The 26,150-nt window shown below is 38.1% G+C and overlaps 1 long non-coding RNA gene across 2 annotated transcripts in view; it reads right to left on the bottom strand.

Moving 5' to 3' along the window:
• Window positions 1-26,150, bottom strand: part of LOC102985436 (uncharacterized) — an 80,238-nt gene that overhangs the window by 31,305 nt on the left and 22,783 nt on the right. For both annotated transcript variants that reach the window (XR_003683521.2, XR_449369.4), the window contains exons 2-3: window positions 25,467-25,557; window positions 24,941-25,027 (exon numbers count right to left, since the gene is read on the bottom strand). This is a non-coding gene — a long non-coding RNA (uncharacterized lncRNA). The remainder of the gene's footprint in view (window positions 1-24,940; window positions 25,028-25,466; window positions 25,558-26,150) is intronic.

The raw sequence follows: 26,150 nt of genomic DNA, 5'->3' as shown, positions 1-26,150 counted from the left end.
TTTCCTTCATTTCTTTTTCATTTATTTCTGATCTGATCTTTATGATTTCTTTGCTTCTGCTAAATTTGGGTTTTTTTTTTTCTTCTTTCTGTAATTGCTTTAGGTGCAATGTTAGATTGTTTATTCTAGATGTTTCCTGTTTCTTAAGGTAGGATTGTATTGCTATAAACTTCCCTCTTAGAACTGCTTTTGATGCATCCCATCGGTTTTGGGTCATCGTGTTTTCATTGTCATTTGTTTCTAGGTATTTTTTGATTTCCTCTTTGATTTCTTCAGTGATCTCTTGGTTATTTAGTAGTGTGTTGTTTAGCCTCCATGTGTTTGTATTTGTTACAGATTTTTTGCTGTAATTGATATCTAGTCTCATAGCGTTGTGGTCGGAAAAGATACTTGATACAATTTCAATTTTCTTAAATTTTCCAAGGCTTGCTTTGTGACCCAAGATATGATCTATCCTGGAGAATGTTCCATGAGCACTTGAGAAGAAAGTGTATTCTGTTGCTCTTGGATAGAATGTCCTATAAATATAAATTAAGTCCATCTTGTTTAATGTATCATTTAAAGTCTGCGTTTCCTTATTTATTTTCATTTTTTTAAACACCTTTATTGGAGTACAACTGCTTTACAATTGTGTGTTAGCTTCTGCTTTATAACAAAGTGAATCAGCTATACATATACATATATCCCCATATCTCCTCCCTCTTGCATCTCCCTCTATCCTACCCCTCTAGGTAGACACAAAGCACTGAGCTGATCTCCCTGTGCTATGTGGCTTCTTCCCACAAGCTATCTATTTCACATTTGGTAGTGTATATATGTGCCTGCCACACTCTCACTTCATCCCAGCTTACCCTTCCCCCTTCGCATGTCAAGTCCATTCTTTATGTCTGCATCTTTATTCCTGTCCTGCCCCTAGGTTCTTCAGAACCATTTTTTTTTGATTCCATATATATGGGTGAGCATACAGTATTTGTTTTTCTCTTTCTGACTTACTTCACTCTGTATGACAGACTCTAGGTCCATCCACCTCACTACAAATAACTCAATTTCATTTCTTTTTATGGCTGAGCAATATTCCATTGTATATATGTGCCACATCTTCTTTATCCATTCATGTGTTGATGGACACTTAGGTTGTTTCCATGTCCTGGCTATTGTAAACAGAGCTGCAATGAACATTGTGGTACATGACCTTTTTTGAATTATGGTTTTCTCAGGGTATATGCCCAGTAGTGGGATTGGATGATCTGTTCATCGGTGAAAGTGGGGTGTTAAATTCCCCTACTATTACTGTGTTACTGTCACTTTCCCCTTTTATGGCTGGTAGCATTTGCCTTCTGTATTGAGGTGCTCCTATGTGGGGTGCATAAATATTTACAATTGTTATATCTTCTTCTTGGATTGATCCCTTCATCATTATGTAGTGATCTTCTTTGTCTCTTGTAATAGTCTTTATTTTAAAGTCTATTTTGTGATACGAGAATTGCTACTCTAGCTTTCTTTTGATTTCCATTTGTATGGAACATCTTTTTCCATTCCCTCACGTTCAGTCTGTATGTGTCCCTAGGTCTGAAGTGGGTCTCTTGTTGTAGACAGCATATATATGGGTCTTGTTTTTGTATCCATTCAGCCAGTCTATGTCTTTTGGTTGGAGCATTTAATCCATTTACATTTAAGGTAGTTATCTGTAGGTATGTTCCTATTACCATTTTCTCAATTGTTTTGGCTTTGTCATTGTAGGTCTTTTCCTTCTTTTGTGTTTCCTGCCTAGACAAATTCCTTTAGCATTTGTTGTAAAGCTGGTTTGGTGGTGTTGAATTCTCTTAGCTTTTGCTTTTCTGTAAAGGTTTTAATTTTTCTGTCAAATCTCTGTCGAATATGAGATCCTTGCTGGGTAGAGTAATCTTGGTTGCAGGTTTTTCCCTTTCATCACTTTAAATATGTCCTGCCACTCCCTTCTGGCTTGCAGAGTTTCTGTTGAAAGATCAGCTATTAACATTATGGGGATTCCCTTACATGTTATTTGTTGCATTTCCCTTGCTGCTTTTAATATTTTTTCTTTGTATTTAATTTTTGATAGTTTAATATGTGTCTTGGCATGGTTCTCCTTGGATTTATCCTGTATGGGACTCTCTGAGCTTCTTGGACTTAACTATTTCCTTTCCCATAAGGAAAACTTAGGGAAGTTTTCACCTATAATCTCTTCAAATATTTTCTCAGTCCCTTTCTTTTTCTCTTCTTCTTCTGGGACCCCTATAATTCGAACGTTGGTGCATTTAATGTTGTCCCAGAGGTCTCTGAGACTGTCCTCAATTCTCTTCATTCTTTTTTCTTTATTCTGCTCTATGGTAGTTATTTCCACTATTTTATCTTCCAGGTCACTTATCCATTCTTCTGCCTCAGTTATTCTGCTCTTGATTCCTTCTAGAGAATTTTTAATTTTCATTTATTGTGTTGTTCATCACTGTTTGTTTGCTCTTTAGTTCTTCTAGGTCCTTGTTAGACGTTTCTTGTATTTTCTGCATTCTATTTCCAAGATTTTGGACCATCTTTACTATCATTACTCTGAATTCTTTTTCAGGTAGACTGCCTATTTCCTCTTCATTTATTTGGTCTGGTAGGTTTTTACCTTGCTCCTTCATCTGCTGTGTGTCTCTCTGTCTTCTCATTTGGCTTAACTTACTGTGTTTGGGGTCTCCTTTTTGCAGGCTGCAGGTTCCTAGTTCCCGTTGTTTTTGGTGTCTGTCCCCAGTGGGTAAGGTTGGTCCAGTGGGTTTTGTAGGTTTCCTCATGGAGGGGACTTGTGCCTGTGTTCTGGTGGATTAGGCTGGATCTTGTCTTTCTGGTAGGCTGGACCGCATCTGGTGGTGTGTTTGGGGGTGTCTGTGACCTTATTATGATTTTAGGCAGCCTCTCTGCTAATGGGTGGGGTTGTGTTCCTGTCTTGCTAGTTGTTTAGCATAGGGTGTCCAGCACTGTAGCTTGCTGGTCATTGAGTGGAGCTGGGTCTTAGCATTGAGATGGAGATCTCTGGGAGAGCTTTCACCATCTGATATTACGTGGGGCGGGAGGTCTCTGGTGGACCTATGTCCTGAACTCGGCTCTCCCACCTCAGAGGCTCAGGCCTGACATCCGGCCGGAGCACCAAGACCCTGTCAGCCACACGGCTGGAACCCGGCGGTGGACGCAGTAGCTCGGCGTTCCCTCAGACAGCCTGTAGTAGGGATTCCCGTGGTGCCATCTTGTGCTGGAGGATGCTCTAGACTGGGAGCTTCTTGAAGGTAAGGATTCTGGTTTTTTATCTATACATTCCTGGATCATAGTACAGTTCCCAAGGAGTTGAAGTACTCAATATACTTCACTGAATTATAAAGTTCTACCTAGAAAAAGCCTACCCACTCTTCAGAGTACAATAGGGGTTCCCGCTTTCCACAGGAAGCCTTCCCTAATCAATCCTATAGCTTTTATATTTTGTGTCGCACAACTTGCCACAATGTAGTTCTCTTTATCTTTCCTCGTGTAATGTGGTTTAGTGTGTGCTATTTCTATCTTCCCAACTAGACTGTTAGTCTTCAGTGAAGAAAAGAATACCATTTAAAAATTATGCCACCTACTTATCACTGTGCTCAGAATGGAAATGATTAGTGCTAATGTGCTTGCTGATTGAAAAGTAATCTCCTAGAAAATTTTAACGTTAAAAAAAACTTCCTCCACTTCTTAATCACAAAGAGAAAAATAGTAACTTTAGAGTGGAAAAACATGGCAGACACTACCTTAACCAAGTGATCAAAATTAACATCCCCAGTAAGATAGCAAATAGACATCACTGACCCTGATATGATGGCATCTTTGGTGGCACCTTTGCCAAAAATGGATAACCTCAATCTAATCATGAAAAAACATCACATAAATCCAAACTAAGGGACAGTCTACAAAATACCTGAGCAGTAGTACTCTTTAATAATGGTGGGGCCATGGAAGACAAAGAAAGACTGAAGAACTGTCCCAGACTGAAAGAGACCGAGGAACAACACAATAAATGCAATGTGGGATACCAAATTGGTCCCTGGACCAGAAAAATGACATTAAAGGGAAATGGGGAGAAATTCTAATAAGGTCTGTAATTAGTTAGTAGCACTATAACAATGTTAATTTCTTAGCTATGATAATTGTACTGTGGTTGTAAAAATGTTAACATTAGGGGAATCTAGATGAACACTGTACTATTTTGCAACTTGTCCATAGGTCTAAAATTACTTCAAAATACCATTTAAATAAATCATACTTTGGTTTCATCAACAAATTAACAAGAGAATAGTGTCTATGCAAAGTTCATACACTTCTCAGAGGGAATGGTCATGAAGGATAAAGAACTTGAGTGGGGATCCAAACAACGAAGACAGCTACCTTTAACAAAAACAAGCCACAGTTGATTTCTATTATTCATGGCAGTTATCTTCTGTAGAGCTGTTGTGAACACTGAATTAGTGAATACTGAAGAATCCCTCCTAGGGGAAATTCCGGGTTAGTTTCCTGCAAGCCTCTGGTCATGTTTTCATCAACTAATCAGTACATAATATTGTTTTATGTGTGCTTCTGTTTAGAGACACCTTATTTAATATATATTGTTGATTCATTAACATTGAACTCACGGCCATCGGCACCATAACTCATATGTGTGAATGAAGCGTATCTAACACACGTATTTTCTCCTAAAGGCGCATGACAGCTTTCTGTGTTTAGGAACACTCGACAGCACTGCAGCATTGCCCCTGGGGGCCATTTTAAACAGTGAAATCTTCGACAAAATGTGAAAAAAATGCAAAAAACATGGCATTAAATAAATCCCAAAAAGGACACTGTAAGAGAGCTTCAACAAGAAGGCAGAGTCGCCCTGTTCAACCCCAGCTAGGAGGTTGTGTGTACCAGCAAAACAAATTTTCGCTGCCTTGCACATGTCTCCAACTGACCACAAAAGCACCGCCAGTATTAATATGGGTTTACAAATAAATAACTTTTAGTGAGTGGGTGAATTTGCAAATGTGAGGTTCATAAATAATGAGGACTTATCATACTTTTAAACATGTCCAATGACTGTGAAGTTATGTTCTTGCCTTTAGTGAATCAGTATAATATTTGCATTTGAAAAGATGAATTGAATTCTCAGAAAATTAGAAAGTAACTGAGAATTCTTCACTTATTAGAACCCGGCAGAAAGAGTGGGGCTTCTTCACTAAGACTTGCCCAATTTCAGTATCACACTTTTCTTAGAGATGGAGACAGTGCATGGACATTTGCCTCTGAACTTTCATTCAGTTTGGGGGTACTTTAATTCTATAATTTCATTCTATCTCAGTTTATGGTCTTTTCCCCCACCCTGGCTACATTGAGGGTCTTCTGAGTACCTTGGCCTCATCAAGTCCAATGATATTTATTTCCTTTCCGTTTTAGTCATCAGTACACATGGCCACAACCTGAAATTAATCAAAAGCTGGAACTGTTTCAACCTCAGGAAAGCCTCTCTTAATTATCACATATCCACTCCTCACTTCTACTGAATCTATTCAATTTCAATTTGTGATATAGAAACTCCAAAATTCCAACGAATCCATCAAGCCAATCATTCTTATCTAGCTCTACTTTAGTCAATAACGCTTGTGAAGTCATTTCAATGATGCTTTCACTAGCACCCCAGGATCTATTATCTTTTGACCTTTTACATCTTTTCATTTTCCAAATTATGATCATGAGTAATCACCATTTGTTTCCTCTGCTTTCATTCCTGGCCTGCAAAATATTTCTGCAAAAATTCACAGTACCATACTGTTAAAATCCAAAATGAATTAATTTACCCAATCAACCTTCAACAAATCTTTACCATTCTTATCCATGTACTGTTGAATCCCAATTGCACAGACAGGATCTGGCAAGTATTCCCTCCTTTCTACACATACTGCCAAGACTCTAGTTCAGACTGATACATAGATCACCTGTCTGTGGTAATAAGTTCTTAACTAGTCTCCCCCATCCCATCTTGTCCACTTTATAAGCTAATTAATCATCTTAAAGTAGACAGTTAATCAACCTACATGCTCCCTACAGCTACCTGGCAAAATTCCAAACACCTTTACATGGCATTAAAGTCCCTTTAAGAACTGATTTCAGATTACTTGTAAAGACTTTTCTTCTATTAAATCCATTTTTATACTATGTCTAAGCCCAAATGGACTATTTCCATTCCCAAATAGTTCCTACTTCTCTCTAATCAAGCCCCTTATTTATATTTTCCCTTTACCAGAAATATTTTACCCCTAATCTCTATCCCTCAAAATCTTACCCATTCTTCAAGCCCCGGCTCAAAATACATCTCTTCTATGAAGTCTTCTCTGATTCAACCTTTGGAAATAGTCTCTTTCTCTGACTCACCATAGCATTTTGGAATTGCACTTAATGCATCTGTATTTGTGAAGTAATTATTTTATTCTCCTCACTACATTTCAAGATCTTTGAGGGCAGGAAATATCATATCTATCTTGCATTCATGACAACACCTAGCACAAATGCTCAGTAAAGTACTATTTAATAAATGAATGACTGAATGTGAGATATATATGCAATATGGGTATGGACATAATATATATAATGTATATATGTCTATATAATATGATCTATGTATAACAGAGAAGATTGAAAACATTGTTAATGGGCCATATTATTGATACAGTAAAACTTGAAATAGACCTAGGGGAAAAGAGAACAAAACAGTAGTAAGTTAACAGTTATTTGATAAAGTGACATGAAATTGATTGGAAAAACTGATGAGTGGTTAACTATTGTAACATTAACTCTTTAGGTTGTACTGAAATCCTTCCAGATAGCAAGGTTTATTTATTTCATTCCTGGGATTAAAAACTAAAAGATAACATAAGACTAATTGTATTCAATGAATTCTTAAATTGGATAGATGTTACTGTAATGGCACATCACTTAATTTGAAGGACTTTTAAATTTTGATTAACTTTAAAAAGTAACTTGGTATTTATTGTTGATTCCATTTGCACAGTGGACACCAATGAAACAAATCACCATCATTACCATCACTACCACCAGCATCATAAAGTATATTCCTTAGTTAAAAAACACTTCAAAAACTCTACTAGAATGTAGCCCAGTAAGAAGCTACCACAACTGTGGAAGCTTAGTAACATCAAAGACAACCATTCATCATCTTCATGACCACGATGGTTCTATTTACACTCAATGAACAATGCAGAAAAGGGTACAACATCAAGGGAGACTGCGTCCCCAGTACTTCTGTCCCATTGCAGGGAAATTGCCTGTGATTACTCTGAAATAAAAATTAAGTAATGAAACTTAGTCAATTTTGTTCTAATAAGCATGCGAATACTTCTCTTTGGGGCTTATTCTTTGTTCCTGTAGCTTAATAAAGCCTTTAATTTCTGGCAACTCCCAACATCCTAAGGAAACGTTTTAAAAGCCAAGCTTCAGTTGCACCCTGTTTTGACTTGGCTACTGACCTGATTTCAGATTCAATCTTGCGCACTGAAACAAAAGCAGAACGAAAGGAAAAAACTCTATAGATGTCACAGAATACTACAATATAGAACTTAAATACAGAACCCACATAGGTGGGTTATCCAAGTTTAATATTTCCTAAATCACAGACCTGTCAAAATTTTTTTACTGAAAGAAAATGTGATTCAACTGAACCAACACTTATTAAATAACTATTATGTGTCAGCCTGGGAAGAGAAGGATGATTAAAATGGTGTCCATTCCATCAAAGAATTCACAAAAACTATCAGTAAAAAAGACATGTGTAACGCTCACATCATATGATGGGGTAGCTGTTTGAACAAAGTATTAAGTGAACACAAAAGAAAGAGCTGCCTGAGGGAGGTGAGAGGGAAAAGAGAGATGATGACCTTTCAGCTAGACCTGGGAAGACACAAACCGTCAAAACAAAGGTATCCTCAACCATGAACAGAGGCCTTGCCAGAAACCTAAGTTTTAGGGTAATTGCAAAGCATGAGCTATGAAAGTAATTGAGACCAAGGATAAATCATAGGTAGAATGTGTGATGAGATACTAAACTGAGATAAATTAGTAAAATGAGCTATGTTCATGAGGGTGATATTCTCACTTAAACCGTGAGACTGCAGGATGAGGAATATATGCTCCATTCTGTATTGAATTTACCGTGGGAAGTGACTCTGAGACCTGTCTTCCCATGACACAGAGGAGGTTGAGAGTGACTTACTGGGGCTTTCAGTATATACTATAAAAGAACCTGTAGAAAAATTATCATCTTTTACGCTTTAGTTTAAGGATAAGCAATAAAATCAGTTGTGCAATAAGCTACAGGGTGTCAGAAAACAATGCATGATATTTATATGGCCCTGCTCCTCAGGGCTGAAATAAAAGGGATTTCCAAATGATAAATCAGGACTCTGAAAGCAGAAAACACAAGAGAATAGATGGATCGCTCATCAAGCCCCCAGTCAGAATTCCCCACCACCACCATTTTCATCAGAAAGGATCAGTACCTGGACACCTCCTCTGAAAATAAAGAATGGCCTGGGGGACTTCCCTGGTGGTCCAGTGGCTAAGACTTCACCTTCCAGTGTAGGGGGTGTGGGTTCGATCCCTGGTCGGGGAGCTGAGATCCCACATGCTTCAGGGCCAAAAAACCAAAACATAAAACAGAAGCAATATTGTAACAGATTCAATAAAGACTTTAAAAAGGGGTCCACATCAAAAAATCTTTAACAACAACAAAAAAGAATGGCCTGAAGTTTTTCCAGTTGTCGTAGGGACACAATCCATGGGCAATACTAGGGTTTTGTTATCCGCCTTCTCAGTTGGTGTATCTTAACCACATTCTTCTACCCTGTGTATCCCCCCAGAGTAAGTGGGGCAAGTAATCAGCTGAGAAACTCGAAGCCTTCTGGGAGTAAGATCTCTTGACTGTCCCTATTTTTATTTTTAAGGGGGCCCTATGTCGAGTATGGAGGAGATTTGATTTAAAAAATTTAAAAGCATCAACAACAACAGTGACAACAATTTTGATTTTTAGTCCCAGCTAGACTATTCGAGGTATTACCTTCTGGAGAAAGCATGAAATGTCTGTATAACATAGAGAAAGAAAAGAGACCTCAAAAATGTTCTCTTTGCCAACAAAGTGCTGAGGAAACAATTTTTTTTTAATTAAAAATGAGATTCCTTCCAATGCATCATTTGTCTAGATAAATGTAGCCCAAGACTACAAAAACACATTCTTAATAAAGCTGAAATGCACAGTGAGTATGCTTTCTTTATCATGCTTGTATTTTTCTAGCAATTTTTATTTTTCTATCATTCCTAACATTTTTAATTTCCCATGTGCCCAGGACAGAATGTGAAATTAAAACAATTAAACCGAATCTCCACTGAAGAGCTTTCTTGATAAGTACAGCAAAGGTTTGCTGATTTAACAGGGTAATACATTTATAATTTGCTGGTGACAGGAAACTAACTCACTACTGGGAAATTCTGACATCTAAGATCTATATCTTGAGAGGCTAGAGGACAACTAGAGAGAATGTCTATGATTTTAATTTACTTATGCCATTTAGAAAAAAAAGTCACTTGAGTCATCCTGGCTCACTCTTCTTACCATTAGTCATACTGCATTTCCTTAAGCCTGTGAGCGTGTTTCTATGTAAATAAACTATGTAGTTCACTTGGGGATAAAAGTCACAGTATTTAGAGATTATAAAGACCTCTTAGATCATCCGGTCTGGCCCACAAGAGATAGTCCCTAGATAGGGAACGTAATTGTTGATCTTTGCCAAGAGGCCAAGAAGAAACAGTTGGCAAAAATATTTTCCGTGTTTTTTGGTTTTAACTTATCTAATAGTGCTTTGGTCACTTCCCAAGTGGACTAGTAAAATTATCATTAAACAGTTTCACTTATCAGGGAGACACAAAGTTTAATTTATCTGAGTTGATAGTGTTTCAACCACCTCCATTTGTTGAAGAAATGATCTTGTTTTAGAAATATGAACAGTGAGGAATCTGCTCTTTGAACTAACCAGGCAGTTTCCCTTCAGTAAAGGAAGTCAAAAGGCAGTTCTTCCTAACTGATTTTCCTAATCTATTTCCCCAAATTTTGGAGCAATTAGATGTTAAAACACTGATTTGCGCAAAGTAGGAAGTGAATACAATACGATAACAGCTTACTACTTTATGAATCAAAGTGTTTTCCATTTCCATTTGCTACATTTCACAGAATTGGGAATAATTTTGAAACTTAAAAGTATGGAGAGGTTTGGCACTATAGTAAAGTCAAATAGTGAATCCGCAATGTGAACCACAAAGAAACAGTGAAGATACCTCTTCTGGTAACTATTCCTTTTATTTCGCAGTTATTAAGTCCTATTTTAACCACGCCAGGTATGTTCCCTCTACCCAGATTATATTCAGAAAACTGTCATTACAACTGAAGAGCTAAAAGCCAGATAAACAAATATACAAAAACAGCACAAACAGGTAAAACTAACAAATAGGAGATGAGTTGGTAATGTAAAAGTTAGATCTAAACATTTTAAACATAATTATTTCTCATCTACTAAACACAAATCAACCTAACCTATGAAGTAAATCTTCTATTTTTATTGAGTTAGTATTTCCAGTGTGGATATGATATTTGTGTCACATGAAATTATACTAAAAATGTTGTTGAAAAAAGTGTGGTCCTTGATTTTTTTGAAGTCTACATCCTAAGTCAAGAGCTTACAATCCATTTAAGCCAATGACAAATTTGAGGATTCCAGAGGAACTCAGTAAGACTCTCCATGTTCACTGAGCTGCATGCATGCACCGTGGACTAAGCCCTCTGCAGGTGCTGTCGAGGATTATAAAGGACATTAGACATGGTCCCTGCCCTTCCAGAGCTCACAGTATTATGGAAAAGATAAATATCTACTCGCCCATCCCTCACCTCCCACGCAGCATGGAAAGTGAGTGACTAATTTCTGTTATCTAGCTTGTATTGACTTAGCTAGAAAATCAGAGTCCAGACAGGAAAATGGCAGACTCTGATGGGGAAGCAAAGGGAAGTTTAGTATAAGGATTATTTACAAAGATTGGGAAGAGTTAAGAGAGATTAAAAAGAAATGGTAAGGTATCTGAGGACTGACAAGAGAGGAAGTCATTACCCACCTAGGCCTGAGAGAACAAGGAGAGGGAGTGGTTATCAGAAGGTGGAGAGAGAATTAGGACTTGTAAGAGGTGCCACCAACTTCAGTAAGGAATGAAGCCAGGTCAACTCCATGGCCTGCAGGAAGAAAGGCAGGAGGATTAAGCTCTAACCTCTCTCTCTACTTTCTGTTGGGTCTCCTGCTGGCGCCTCCCTTTGGTGAAACACATGCAAAAGTCAGAAGGGAAAAGGGATTGTTGAGACAGCCCATGAAGGCCAACCTCCAAGAGCGCAGAACAGGATGGAAAAAGGTAGAGGGAAGATCTGCCGAGGCAGAGAAGAGCCAACTGAACTGGCTAAATTTAGAACCACCCAGGTTCACAGGATAACATATATGCCGTATTCATAACTAAATATTTTGATAGACTGGTTAATAGTGTTTCATTTGCAACAGAGAATTTTGGCACTTTTCCATTAGATGAGATCACAGTCAGTATTAACACAAGTTTCCAACTTAAACCGTAGAACATAAATGGTAAAATCTAATTTAACCAGTATTCTACCAAGCTGAGATCTGTAATTGTCACTTCTACACGTCAACTAACTATACGACATAAATTTTGCTTTATGATGCTGATCTTGAAGCATACAGGATTCTGAACAACTTATAAATCTTAAAGAAATATTGTATTTAGAAGGATCTTAGCCTTAAGCAGAATATAATCTTTAATTTTTTAATCCGGTCGTTCATGAATCTCATATATGGCAGTTTTGTTAAAAACTATATTGGCTAACCAGAAAACTCTCCTTCTTTGTGGTTATGAAAGGTAATAAAATGTTTACTGTCTCCACCCACCCCCCAAAAGTTTACTTCCCATAAATTCATTTTGCACCTTTCTGTTCAATCTTTGGCGATATATTCTCCTTGAATTATGCTTGATTTAATATGTGTTTTGCTCATTGGTTCCAGTATATTAGCAGCACTTCATTACTCAATAACAAAAAGCTACAAATAGATTAAAGGCTCTTAAACCCTTAGAGGATTCAGAACACACATCATGAGTGCCCCGTTTATGCTCTGAAGTTGCTTATTAGCAGTTGACCAGAAACCACATATCGCTATAACACTGCAGCCTCACCATTGAGCATGCTCTGCCCGAATCTGGAATTCAAGCTATGATTTGGAGTCTATGCTTTTTCCTCAAATTTTAAAATGGCAACCACAGAATACTTGGGGCCTAATTCATTAAACAGTGAGTCATTCTGGAAGTCCTTTCCCTCTTTCCTGGACTTGATAAATTTTATCCATGAAATCTGGCTGCCCTTGATGCAATGGAATCAACGATTAGAATACTAGCATTGAAGGGCATCAGCCTGGTTTGAAAATACATCTCAGAGTGTCCAGTTCAATGTAAAAGCTGAATATAAGTCCCCACTCTTCCCCTTCACTCCCCCCCACCAAAGCCAGAGTAGTCATCTAACCAGACTGAGTGGTAATCAATAATGTATATCCAAATGCTTCAAAAGCTACATATAACATTAAAAATTTGATAATTATTTGGTACATCTAAACCTGTGCAGATACCCCTCCCCAAATGGATTCCTGAACCAGAATTTCTGACCACAGAGTGAAAAGTTTTTAGGTCCTAAAGAACAGAACACTCCAATTTTAGCTTCTAATTAAAACAAATTTCTTTATAAAGTTTTACAGGAACAAGAAGTGACCTTGACTAAGATTTTCCTAAGGGATACTCTCAAGTGAATGGATAATAAGACCACACTGATCTTTATTTGGCCACAAAGAACATTCAGTCTACTTTCAGGTAATTTTTAAGTAAAAATCTCAGCATAATTATAATGTGTGTGTTTTGGTTTTTCTTTTTTTTTTTTTTTTCCACTTGGCTCCCTTTTACAAACATATTGGTCCACAGTCTCTATACTGGAAGCACACACCAGAGAAAGGGAAGATGCGCTAGAGTAGGATAAGAAAGTGGCAGCTATGTGATCGTATATCTCTTCCCGCCACATTTTAGAACATACTCCATAAAGCCTTCCACTATGCTTATCCAAAGAGTCCTCTTTCCTTGAATTTGCACCTTGAAAGGTTAAATCTCACTCCTCCCACCACCAGAACGGGAAGAATTAAAGCAACAGAAAGAAAATGAAGGCAACAGAAAACTCCCTCTAGACAAGACTCAAGCCATATCAAGCATGATGTTACATGAACCTCTCTTCTCCCACATTCTTCCTTAATGCACCATATAGAGAGGGCTCTCACATTGTAACCATGTCATATATATTTTCTCTCCACTCAAAGCATCCTGAATAAAGAGAGATCTATTTGTCTCCATGGTGTTTTCACCATTAACAGTATCAGAGCTGCAGGAACACAATGGGAGATGTGTTTTCCGTTAACCTCTTGACTCAGAGATGTCCTGATGCTAAACGTTATTGCATTTTGCATTAGCACAGAACAGTGGGAGTTCTGTGACTGATGTAAAAAGGTTGAGAAGGGCCACAGAAGCTCTCGTGTGCTCCATACTGCTGTTGGCGGTAGAGCACGAAGCACATAATTTTTGTTTAGAAAGAGCACAAACAGGAACCAGGGAAGGAGGTGGTGAATTTCACATGTTCGACATAGCCCCCCTCCTGTTCACCACTGAGCTAATCTCTACTGTAAAATGATATTCAGTGCTTTTAACCCCGTTCACAGACATTAACTAGGCAGAAATTAATTTACTTTTCTTTATTACCCTAATGATCTACAAACCATGGAAGGAACCAGGGAATTAATAGTCACTGTTTTCTTAGGCTGTTTTATCCGTTGCCTTAATGTGGCTTTCCGTGCTCGTGGGTTGTTGCGGTAACCATTATCGCAAATTGCCCCTTTCCATTCTGCTCATGTCCCTTTGACAGGATAGACCTAGAATTGGAAATTTCTGTTTTCACGTTACAAGACGGGAGGCTATGGAGGCTAAAAAGTAAGATTCTAGTCACTGCCATCTACAATTCCTGAATGGCAGTCTCAGAATTGCAGACTATTCTATACTAAAGGTCACTCAGAAATTGTCCAGGTCTAGTCCGTGGGTTAACATAATTGGGCACTGTCGTTCAGAAGGCTTAAATGATTTGAGTAGGGCAGAACCAGGTTTGGCACCTGCACTCACGCCCCTGGTGAATTCTCTTTACAGGCTCTACTTAAGGATGTGTCTGCTGAATGATCAGTGTAACATGAAGAAGATCTCTGGGACCATACTCAATGTCACAAGGTCCTTATTTCTAAAAGGCAACTTTCATAGCGCTGCATCTTAGGGTTCTGTATTAGTGAAAGAAACCAAAATATTTGTAAAAGGTAAGCTGTGTGATTGCAATTAAAGGAGAATTTTGCCGTACTTATCTAAAGACGGGGAGCTGTCTCCAAATGTGTTCCCCTCAGCCTAAGTGTCTGGACATCTTGGAATTTAGAAACATCTGATTATGTAAAGCTTTGCTACCCAAGAGTGTGCTCCACACACCAAAAGCATCAGCCTCACTTAAGAGCTGGTAGGAATGCCGCATTTCAGGCCCCACTCAGACCTCCTAAATCAGAATCTGCATTTTTAACAAGATCCCTGGGGGATTCCTGTTCATTAAAGTTTGATAAACACTATTTAAAGGAAGCAGTCAACAGAACTTGGAAGGACAAGTGTTCGAGAAACAAGCTATTAAAGACCATCAAAGATTGGTCTCAAAATAGAAAAACAAGTGTTTCAGTGGGGTTAGAATTTGGAGGGCAAGAGATGAAGGGAAAATAGTACAGTGGGACAAGAATAGAAATGAGGTGGGGTATTATTCTATTTGCAGTCCAAATGTGCACTAAATATTTAGAAAATACATATTGATTGAATTAATAAAAACGTGGCTCACTTATTCCTCCCTGGGTCTTCTAGAAAGGCTCGGGGAAGACAATAAGCCAAAGCCAGCTTCGAGAAGGCTAGCGTTTGTCCCGACAAGAATGATTGTGGAAATGCATAACTACCCAGTACCAGAAGGGGGTTGACTGGGTTATCACATACTAGTTAAATGCCTCTACTAATGAACCAAGTCAAAAAGAATCTGATGAGTGCAAATAAAGAAGTACAGGTGACATGTCTTCAAGAAAGTTTATTAACTTGCTATTCTAACTAGCCAGAGTCTCCATAAACTGTGTCAGCAAACCATTCCTTGATTGATGAAGAAGGTCAAGTTGCCAGCAACACATTTATGCTTTGAAACTTACGTGTGTGCTAGAAAATAGCTGGTTTAAATCACTGGATTCTGAAAAGTTAAAATAACACTTACATCACCCATTATAGCTATTATAATTTCTTGAGGATATTTTAAAAATGTAGCATGCTGCAACTTTTTTTTTTTTTCTTTCTAAATCCTAAGATTAATTCTCAGAAGACAAACTACGGTAATTTGTATTAATTATGTACTTGGGATTTCTGGGGCTAAGAATGATTGTCAGATATAAAATTCAGTGAAGAGTTTCCCTGAGGAAACAGAACCCATACTCACCAAAGATGAAGATAAGGAATGAATTGTTTTGAAGAATGCTTTACCCATCCATTACTGATGAAACTGACACTAAGTTGTATCTAAAGTGGCCTCCATAATTTATTTTCTTTGCAGTTCCCAAACTCTGTGTCCAACCATGAGCTACTGGTCAAAAAACACAAGGGTATGACCTCCTAGACACCACAGCCACTCTGAAAGCAAAGATGGCATGATTTAAACTCTGGTAGATACAACCTTATTACTGAGTCAGTAGAAATTCAACCATATGACAGTTAGTCTGCCTTTAGAAACAGGACCCCAAACACTACTTTGCCCTTGGAAACCACGGCTGTGTGAAATCACTCAAGTTTATGCCACTGAAAAGCAGAGGACATTATTGTCCTGCACAGGGAGGTAATTTGATTTTTAAAAAAAAAAATCTTTATAAATGTATAAACAATACTAAGTAGGTCCTTATATGTCAAGTGGCTACAGATGTTTAATACACAAACTCTTATCCAACACAGACACAGGTAATAACTGTGTTTCCTGTCAAACTCATAATAAATGTAACAAAGTAATGACAAGTGTCTTCTAGGACAAGGCCACAGGCTCTTCTAAAGGGTGGATGTATTAGCTAAGAAGTGAAGACCATATAGGAGCCTGAGGGTCTTGCCCCTATTTCTGCTGTAGACCTTCAGGGTGCAAGAATTAAATAAAACATGAATTCTAAAATAACTGTACCCAATCTTACCTTTAATAGGCTTTCTTAGGAAAAGAAAAGGCCCAGAGGAACCATGATCATTCTCGGCATGTTGCTTTGTGCAAGACCCAAGGAAAGCTAGGAGGCTGTACAGTTATCTCCCTTGATGTAATTCTAAACTATACAACCTACTACCTCAACCTGGGAGCATGCAGTCACAATGGCTGGAAAGCTACCATTTCTTAAGGGATGAAATTACAAGTTAGTCTTATAATTGTTCTTCATGCTGTCACTTATTTGGGCCATTCATAAGAGACAGCACATCAAAGGGTCCGACAGTAAGGAAAATAACACAAGAACCTTGGCATGAGATTACTGTGCAGACTGGAAGGAAGGAAATACTTGGGATCGGTCTTCTAGAAATTATTTGTGCATGAAAATTATGGTAAGGTTATGTAATGGCTGTCGTCCTGATCAATCTAATGTCCTCTGGTACCTGTTAACAGAACAATGAAAGCAGACCAATATTTAAACTCGAGCAGCTGAAGAAAGAATTAGGAAGACAAATGTTACCCTTGTGAACCTGGAAAACTGGAATCTCTAAAGGGTTGGTAAACAAGGAGAAATAGTTTAAGCCAAAACATGGTGAAAAGGTATAGGAAACAGGATTACGAACAAATTAGAGATAAACAAATAACATAGAAGTTACGGTGAATATTTGCTCAACAGTATTCATCATGTACATCACGTAATTCACATATTTATAAAGCGCCCATTTTCCAGAGTTGACCGCTTCAGCACTTTTTTCACAAAGTCCATCCCTAAATGTTTATTTAGCAATGTATAGAAATGTGACTATATTTTTTTCATTATAAGGGATTAAATTTCCCTGTTTGTTCTTTTCATTTTTAAACTGGGTCTTTCCTTTATCTTCAGGGCCAGTTCAATGCTGGAGTGACAGACTCATAAGCTTGGTGACTTCCCATCTCTGTGTGTTCCCATGTTTGGTCAGGTTTGTATTTTCCCGTGAGGACTGCTCTGTGGCCATCTCTCCTCATCGCTCAAGTGGACTCTGTTTTTGCCTGGTAAAGGCTGTTCCTCAGAGGGGCTGGGCCTAACCATATAAGATGGAGCGGTGTCTGAGCACACAGGGAAACAAAGAGTGATAATTCTGTCATGCTGATTGTGTTCAAAAGACAGATCCAAATGCTGAAGAGCTGGTGTTTCTTCATGTTACTCAACTAACTTGGCGAAGGATTATTTTTCCAACCCTATTCCCTCACGCAGCAATCGAGGAGTAAGGCTGCTTTTTTGAGGAGGCTGCCTCTCTTCAATCAATGCTACCTGGTTTGGGGGAAAGACTGGGACGTTACTTTTACCAAGCAAACTCCCATTCATCCTTCAAGCCTCAATTCAAAGAGTTCTTTCTCTGATTATCTCGTAATTTCATACACACATTTCTAATCTAGCCCTAACACCACTGCATTATCACTTATCTGTCTCCTTCACTAGACCCTGAGCTATTTGAAGATGAGGCTGCACTACTCACCTTTGCAAATCTGGTACCACCTGCATGCCTACTACCTGGCACATAGAAGAGACTTAAAAACATGTTCATGAAAACAAACATGTATGAATGAAAGAGTAAAGTGGGAGTATAAATGAACCTAAAGTTAAAGGCTAGGCGATTTTTATTTTTATATCAGGTCCCCTGTTCTTCCATTTACATTGTAACTTCAATCATAAGAAGGTGGATTTGCTATCACGATTCCAGAGGGGTAAAATTGTAGAATGACTGAATTCAACCTGACAAGTATGCCTTAAGTCCTGGATCTCATATGGAAATTCAAGAAGTAACTCCAAGTCCCCTGCCTTTTAGATACTCACTTATGCATATGATTTAATATCCACTGGGGCACTAAAAGAAAATATAATTCATTTCCTTGCACTGACCATTTGCCTGATTCTATAAACACAGTCAGGATATAACTCTTATAAATGGGAAACAAGGCAGCGGAGGGGCAGGTAAGAGAAAGCAAAAGAAGCTACAACAAAGAGAGGTTAAGTTTCAGTGTGCTAGAACACTAGTATATGAGTATAAACATATAGCTTACAGAGCTTTTAAATATCTGGAAATGGAAACATTCATCTTTCTCCATGTACCTTCTTCTTCTAGGGGTCAAAGATAAAAAGATGTTGCTCTTAGAATACTAATGGTTTTCAACACCCTGCTCCTTTAGTTGTGTGAATTTCCTTGTTTATTTACACTGATTTTAGCCCATTATCATGTATTAGTGCAATTATGGCTCATTACATAATTAGTGTAAATATTTGTAGGCATGTAATAACAACATGCAATTATGATATGGAGTGATGTCATAAAAGGTCTTATTGAAAAGGGAAAGTAAAAAAATAAAATAAATAGCATTTATAGGAGAACAGCAGTTACGTATCTTTAGGTATAGAGAATCTATTTTACTCTTTAACTTTAAAAAACGTATTTTAAAGGTATTCTGAATACATACAGACAGAGCCTCAGACTATTGAACACTGAGGTTTTAAGTGCTACCAGCAGCAATCTTTCCAAATGAAGGGAGGGTGAATCTTGAACAATGCTATGAGTGTCTGAGATTACAGAAAAGCAGGGACTCCCCACTAGTAAACATATTCTGTATTGATTTGGTGTTTGGAAGTTGGACAAACGTTATGATTAAAACATGATTCATTAAAGTCTGTGTCGGTATGGCCGACAAGCAATTCTGCAAAGGGACTCCTGACCAGATAATCAGTTTTTTGAAGTCAGAGTAATGTCTTCACCCTCTAGCAAAGTACTGAACACACAGTAAGCATTCATAAAGGTTTGCTGAATGAACGAGTGGATGCATCCTATAATTTGTCTAGCCACATGGCTACAGCGAAATAAAAAAGTGGCTTTATTCCACCTCATACTTTATTGAACAACATGTTAGGTGTTGTTAATAAGTCTTTGCAAATTTGGGAGAGTCATTCGTATTGACTTCTCTGTAAAATTTCAGCACTATTACAGGCCTAAGAAACTTTTTAAATCTCAATTAGAGAGGCTAGGTGACATCTGATGAAGTTAAATAACATAGTCCTCAAAGATCCAGAGTACCTAACAAATGTTGGGGAATGACTGGTAAGCACACTGAAAAACAAGAAATACTAACTTAAAACTCAAAGTTAATTTTGTCCTATATGTATCAGTTTCTTCCCATGAAGAGAAATCCATTTATTTTGAAACACAAACAAGAAACCCTTTCAAAATTAAACACCAGTTCCCCCTACTCTCTCCAAACTCTGGTGATAAAGGGTGAACTGCTTTATCAAACACAATTCTTGGAATAATAATTATTTTTTTCTGTTAAAAGAATAAATCTAAATTATATCCTCGTGTTACAGCTTCATAAATATATTTTTGAAAATTTGAGAATTTTAATAAAACTAGTTTGTTTTATACCCATTCTCTCTACACCCCCAAGCAATAATGACTACTGAATATATATTTTAGAGTCTTTCTGAGGAAAACCTGAAGTTATTTTACTTTCATCAGCTTCCTGTAAAATATCTGGGCCACACTGAGGGAGTCCCAAGGGAATAATTAATATCTACAGAACCACTCATTCATGAACATGGAAGAAGGGAAAAATACTGAATTCCATCATCCTGTAAAATATTTAATATCCTGTTTCTTGTGACTAGTGTCCAGGGGCTTTGGGCTTTCCACTAGAATATTTTCTAGCCAGGTGAATCAAATAATCATGTCCTAGGCCTTTTAGAAACTTTGAAAAGATGGACTGCTCTGCATAATCTTTTTTCTTAGCGTAATGACTGGGTTTAAAAAAACCCCTTAAAAGAAACGATATGACAGTCACCTACTGGTCACCCTGCAGTCTTAATGTTGTCCCTGTATAGGGAATTTAGGCTGCTCAGCATCCCCTAGATTCATGAACTCTATTGGTCCCACTGGTAGCACATTTAATAGCAGGTTAAAGGGATGATGAGTAGAGACACGATTTTGCCTTTATCAAACGTAAGTGTTTATCCAGAGAAGGTACAGGTTTAATTTGCTAGCAGCTTATCCATTCCAAGTCGACCACTTCAAAGAGGTGTATAAAACCAACGAAGTAGATTGTTTGCTTAATGGGCAGATAAAGGCCTTGGGCAATAGGGACAGACTTTTTCTTCTGGATGTAATGTTCCATCATTCCAGAACGAAGCAACAATCTCTCAGTAAGCTGGAAGTCAAGATCTACAGACCACCCTCCTCAATGCTTTGCAGAGCAAACGCAAAGGAAACACATACACACAACATCCTCAGGGTGTAGCATTTGCAGAGCTTGGTATTCTCCAAGACGTCTTTAAACAATGTCACCTGTATCTGGGCCTTCCTAATTCCAACATACAAAATTTCATTTTTACATGCCTGATAGAAGAAAGAGCTCTAGCTACCCGTGAACAGTGCGGCTCTTATGAGGAGACAGCATTTAGTGAAAAAAAGAAAAAAATGTATCCATTTGAATTTCAGACCTTTTGATGATGTTAATAACTACTTCATATTGACTCTTTTTTGTTAGAAGAGGCTTCACCAAAAAAAAAAAAAAAAAAAAAAAAAAAAAAAAAAAGTCTTAAGGGAATTCCCGGCACTATGTTTGACCAAAAGGGAATGCAAAAGCTTCAGAGTCATCCAAATCTGATCAACTTTTCACCCTGGGTTCTGTTTACAGACTCTTCAGCTCACATTGTTGGAATGAGACAAATATAGCCAATTTTGCTTTGATCTGGAGTCAGTTTGGCTTTCCAATCCTGGCACAATGGTGACATTTAAGAGGCAAGGGGATAAAATTATTTTCATTCCAGCCTTTTAAACGTGGTGAAGAGTTATAAAACAGCTCTGGACAAATATGAAGCTGGACCTAAATGAGCCATTTCTTTTTTATAAAAGTTCTTTTTCTTACAGTGCTGGGTATGTCCAGAAGTATAAATAGTTAAGCACATCCATTCCCCTCACTAATTTTATTTTTAAAGGTAAGGACTGATTTGACGGCACTTGGAGAACAATGGGAAAGGAAGACTTGCTACAAGGTACTGATACAACCCAAACCAGGGTGAACCAGGTCTTGTAAACAAGTCTCTGTCACTTTTCAAAAAAGATCATGATAACTTTGAAAACAATTAGGTGCACAGAAAACAAAACAAACCCTCGTGTATGTATCTACTTACTCACCACTCAACAGTAAGTTGTCTGAGTCACCCCCATTCCTGCTGCCTCACCTGTGAGCCCAGGCTCTTTGTTTGACAGCTGAGAGCAGTTAGAAGAAAGAAGGGAATTGAGGGCGAGCCTATAAATTAATCATTGAAGAGCCTCATCCATTTCAGGACAAAAGATCTCCTTCCTCCGCACCAGCCCCTCTTTCCGTGTCTACCCCTCTTAGAGGAAACTAAGGGGAAGAGAAGGAGAATCAAGGAATTGGAAGGGATTTTGATGGCAGACAGGCAAAGCCCGCGGTCTGTGAGATTGCCCACAGACACATACCTATAGACACAAGCTTGTGTGGACTATCATCACAAGTTCGGATCTACGGGTTTGTGGCAACAGGCCTTAGTATCTCTCTCGTGTGGGTGTCTGACATGTCTGAAAATGAAACGTTAACACCATTAGTCCAACCAAAGGTTCTGCCATTCTATCATTTCACGCCAGAAATGGGAAGACTTCATCCTGCTCTTAAAAGGGCAAAAGTTAAGCAGCATCTTCTAGGTTCTCCCCCACATACTTCCCTGTTTTCACTTATTCCACAGACACAACGGGCTTCAGGTAAACCTCATCATTTTACTGTTTAATATTACAGAAGACTCATTTATTCAGACCTTAACACGCACACTGAGCATAGTGATATCAGTATGGCAAGTGAGCAGAATAAAGACAAGTCTTTCAGTTGTAGGGAGAGAAAGAGAGAAACATTGGAGAACCCAAATGCAAGTTCATTCTTTTAAATACCTATAATTTACATGAAAAAAAGATGGTGAAATTTTCCTTTTTTATTCGCATTCTGGCAAACAGCTGTAATAAACTAGCAAGTACCACGAATGGGCTTGTTAGTATTTCCTGAAAATTATTCTAGAGGAGAGTTCCAGTTATATTAAATTGGAAGATTCATCTTGAGGAAAAGTTTGCATTTCACCCTCCCTCCGCCCCCATTATTGGTCCAAACACCAACAATGAGCAAGTCTGGGCATATTTTATAAAATCTGAACCAGAAAAGAAATTATATAGTTGCTCCCCTCAAAACTGTCCCAGGTGTGGGAATGACTCTATTTCTAAGGACTTCTCATAAAAGGATTTTGTTTGTCAGCGTAACATCCTTTCTTCAAAATCAGTGTTCTACAAGTAAAGGAGCAGCCAAGACAATGTACTTTCATTAATGTCTCCTTTTGTGAATTTTATTGAGCACAGAGTCTTAAGCGTGAGTACTTCAAGGACAAATGATGGAAAGCAAAATCATCCATCTCCCTAGATGTGGGGAAAAACATATGCCTCCATCTCTTTGTAGGACCTAAAAAGAGACCTTTTCAACTTTTGTTAGCAATGAACATAGATCCTGGTTCTCAAAAAAAAAAAAAAAAATAGATCTTTGCCTTGACAGAGGAACATTCATTCCTATCTCAAGAATCTGGAAGGCTCTCCTAATAACAAAAAAACACAGCTGAATTTGAGAATTATTCAGAGAAAAGAGCAGACCCCGATGTATACAACTTAAAAAGTGAAAGCGAGAGAACAGGAAACCAACAGTGGGACAAACAGGGAAGAGGAGGCAATGGTTCATAGACACTTCATTGTCTGCCTGTTTAATCACGATGGAGCCACAAGCATCACTGCTCAGAGTTCACTGGTGCTGTGAAGGTTGCCAAGACCGAGAATTTCATTGCAGCTCCGTGGCTTGACTTTTAGATCCAAAGAAACAACAATCCCAAGTGGAAGCAAGGAGGATCCAAACCAGTTACCTCAAAATGGTTTGGACTTTCTGTTATTTTAAAATGTTCATTTCCTTTATAGAACAAAAGGTTTTAAAATAAACTCCAAGCCTCTTATTTTTCTTTGATCTCCCTGACAAGGTCATAGGGCCAGAGGTATTTGAGGATGGGCACTTTGCACACTGTTAAGGATGGCTGGAATGTGTGTGACATAGGAGCTCTTATTAATGTATAAAGGAATAGGCTTAGGCTCCCAAAGTGATGAGAACTGTTGTTATCATTTATTAAAAAGACAGAATGCAATATTTGTTAGCAACGGATGAAGATCTGTCAGAGTGTTACACTGAATCATTCAAGAAGCATCACCTTTGTAAATCTGCACCCTCGAAGTCCATAAAAAGGAGCTCAATGCCGTGTTTCAGTTGGGGGCTTCTCTGTGTCTTTGTGTGTGTGTGTGTGTGTGTGTGTGTGTGTGTGTGTGTGCGTGCGTGTGTGTGTGTGTGTGGAAAATACAGGACAGAGAAAAGTTATTCATTCTGAAGGGTTTGTAGTGTTAATTTCCAAACAATCCAGAGTTTTAATTTTAGAAAATAAAAGAGAAATCAGAAGATGCCTAGGTGGCAGAAAAAAGAGAAAGTTAGATACCGACCTAGTAGAAGAATCGTTTATTTGGGAATAGACATTTTCCCCAAAATATCAATTGAATACCTCCTTCAAGAACCATCTTTGTGTTGAGTAGAATAATAAGGGTTCTTTTCAGAGGAAAGTTTGTCCTGCTTTCTTAAGCAGGATTTTGTGGGGCTACCTTAGATAGTAACACTAATAATTAAGTTGGAAAATGTAGGCAAATGCCTATAAACAATGGCTAAAGTAGGGTAAGGTAATTTATCAAGCAAATATATCATTTGTGTTATTAAACATATTTACGTAGCACAAAGTCCTCCAATAACACTGAAAGGAAACTACTTATATCATGATAGCTGAGCTCAAATCCTAGTCACTGGACCTGTGTAAGCATAGTTGTATAAAATATGTCTACATACTGTATGTATGTAGACATACAGTATTACTAATCTAGGACTAAAGTTAAAACATCAACTATTATGCAATTATTATGTTATAAAGCACCAGTTTTTATGTAACTTCTATAAGCCACATCTTCCAGGAATTCAGAGCACATGTTAGGCTTTTTAGAGATAATCCTCTAATACTTATATTTCTAAGTACAATTACTAAAGATAGCCACAGAGTTTAAGGACGGCGCCTGATGGTTTCAAATGAGGTTTGACTAAATCGTTGTCAAAAGAAATAAGCACTGTTAAGTAATAACTTTCAAAATATTTTTCCGAGCTCCATAGAATTGAATGATCTGCTCATTGGCTACGAATATTATAAAACTAGTTGCTATTGTCAAAAACTCAAGCTTAAAATAGTTATTCTTCATAATTAAATGATTCAAGCATGCCCTAAAAACTTGTAATACTTGAGGAAATGGAAGGTTTGGGAAAATTATAGGAAAATATAATTACCTGAAAAAAGGAACTTCTTATGAATCCTATTTTTTTAAACCTGTTGCCATCTTGCTAGGCCAGCATCTTCAAACCATTTGCCTGCGTCTGGAAAATAAAATTATTTTAAATGGATCAAGATTTTTTGCTTGGTTTGCGGTTGCTTTCTTTTTGTCACCCAACTCTTTTATAAAGCTAAACTAGAATTCATGCCAAAATGAAAGTAAAAAGGAACACAAAAAACTGAAATAAAAGTAATTCTAGAAAAACACTGGGCAGCATTATGTTTTCTTCATTTCCAGAACTACACATGATAGAAAGGTTCTGCAAATAAGTCACTTTCACATTTTTCCTGGAATTTCCCTGGCTACCGATGAATCTTGAGAACGATTTTACCAGAAAAATGATCAAACAGGAATGCGACGTCTCGGAATCCTCCCAAGTTCCAATGTTTTATATCAAACCGCTCATTTGCTAAACATGATTAAGAGATAGGCTATCAATAATTAAGCAGGGTTAAGGTATAATCAAGCTGGACAATCATTACCTGGCGTGATGTGGCATCATTGAGACACTGTTTTAACTTTTTGATTCAGAAATGATTCGGGAGTCATTATTTCTCTCTGCTGATGGGGCCGCTAAAAAAGAAGTAAAATATCTGATTGTGGTGCATTCAGGAGTCTGTCCCCCTCCACCCCAGCGGGCTTCTTGGCTTCCATTCCAACGGTCTTTCATTGGCCAGGTTTTAGATGCAGGGTTTGCTTTTCCTTCATTGTTCCTTTACTAGTGGAAGGAAAACTCACTGTGCAGCTGCTCGCAAAAGGGAAAATGTACTTGAGTTTTGCCTGGCTGTGGACTTGAACACCAAATCCACGGTGATGTCAGCAGAACGACACCGACAGACAGATTCCCTGCCCTTCCACCCTCCTTCTCTTTAAAAGAGGTATCCCTTGTACAGAATCTCAGCAGACCTCCTTTGTCCTGGGGGGAAAGAGCAATTCAACTGAACAACCTGTTATGAAAGAAAGAGAGAGAGAAAGAAAGAGAGAAAGAGAGGGAGGGAGGAGAAAGAGACAAAGAGACAGAGAGAGAAAAAGGAGAGAGAATTAAAAAGAAAGTGAGAGGTGGAGAAAATGGAGAGAGAGGAAGGAAGGAAGGGAGGGAGGGAGGGAGGGGGGAGGGAAGGAAGGAGGGAGGACAGGAGGAAGGAAGAAGGAGAGGGAGGAAGGGC

This window comes from Physeter macrocephalus, chromosome 16 (genome assembly GCF_002837175.3).
Source record: "Physeter macrocephalus isolate SW-GA chromosome 16, ASM283717v5, whole genome shotgun sequence".
NCBI lineage: Eukaryota > Metazoa > Chordata > Mammalia > Artiodactyla > Physeteridae > Physeter > Physeter macrocephalus.
This window is presented reverse-complemented; position numbering and strand designations above follow the sequence as displayed.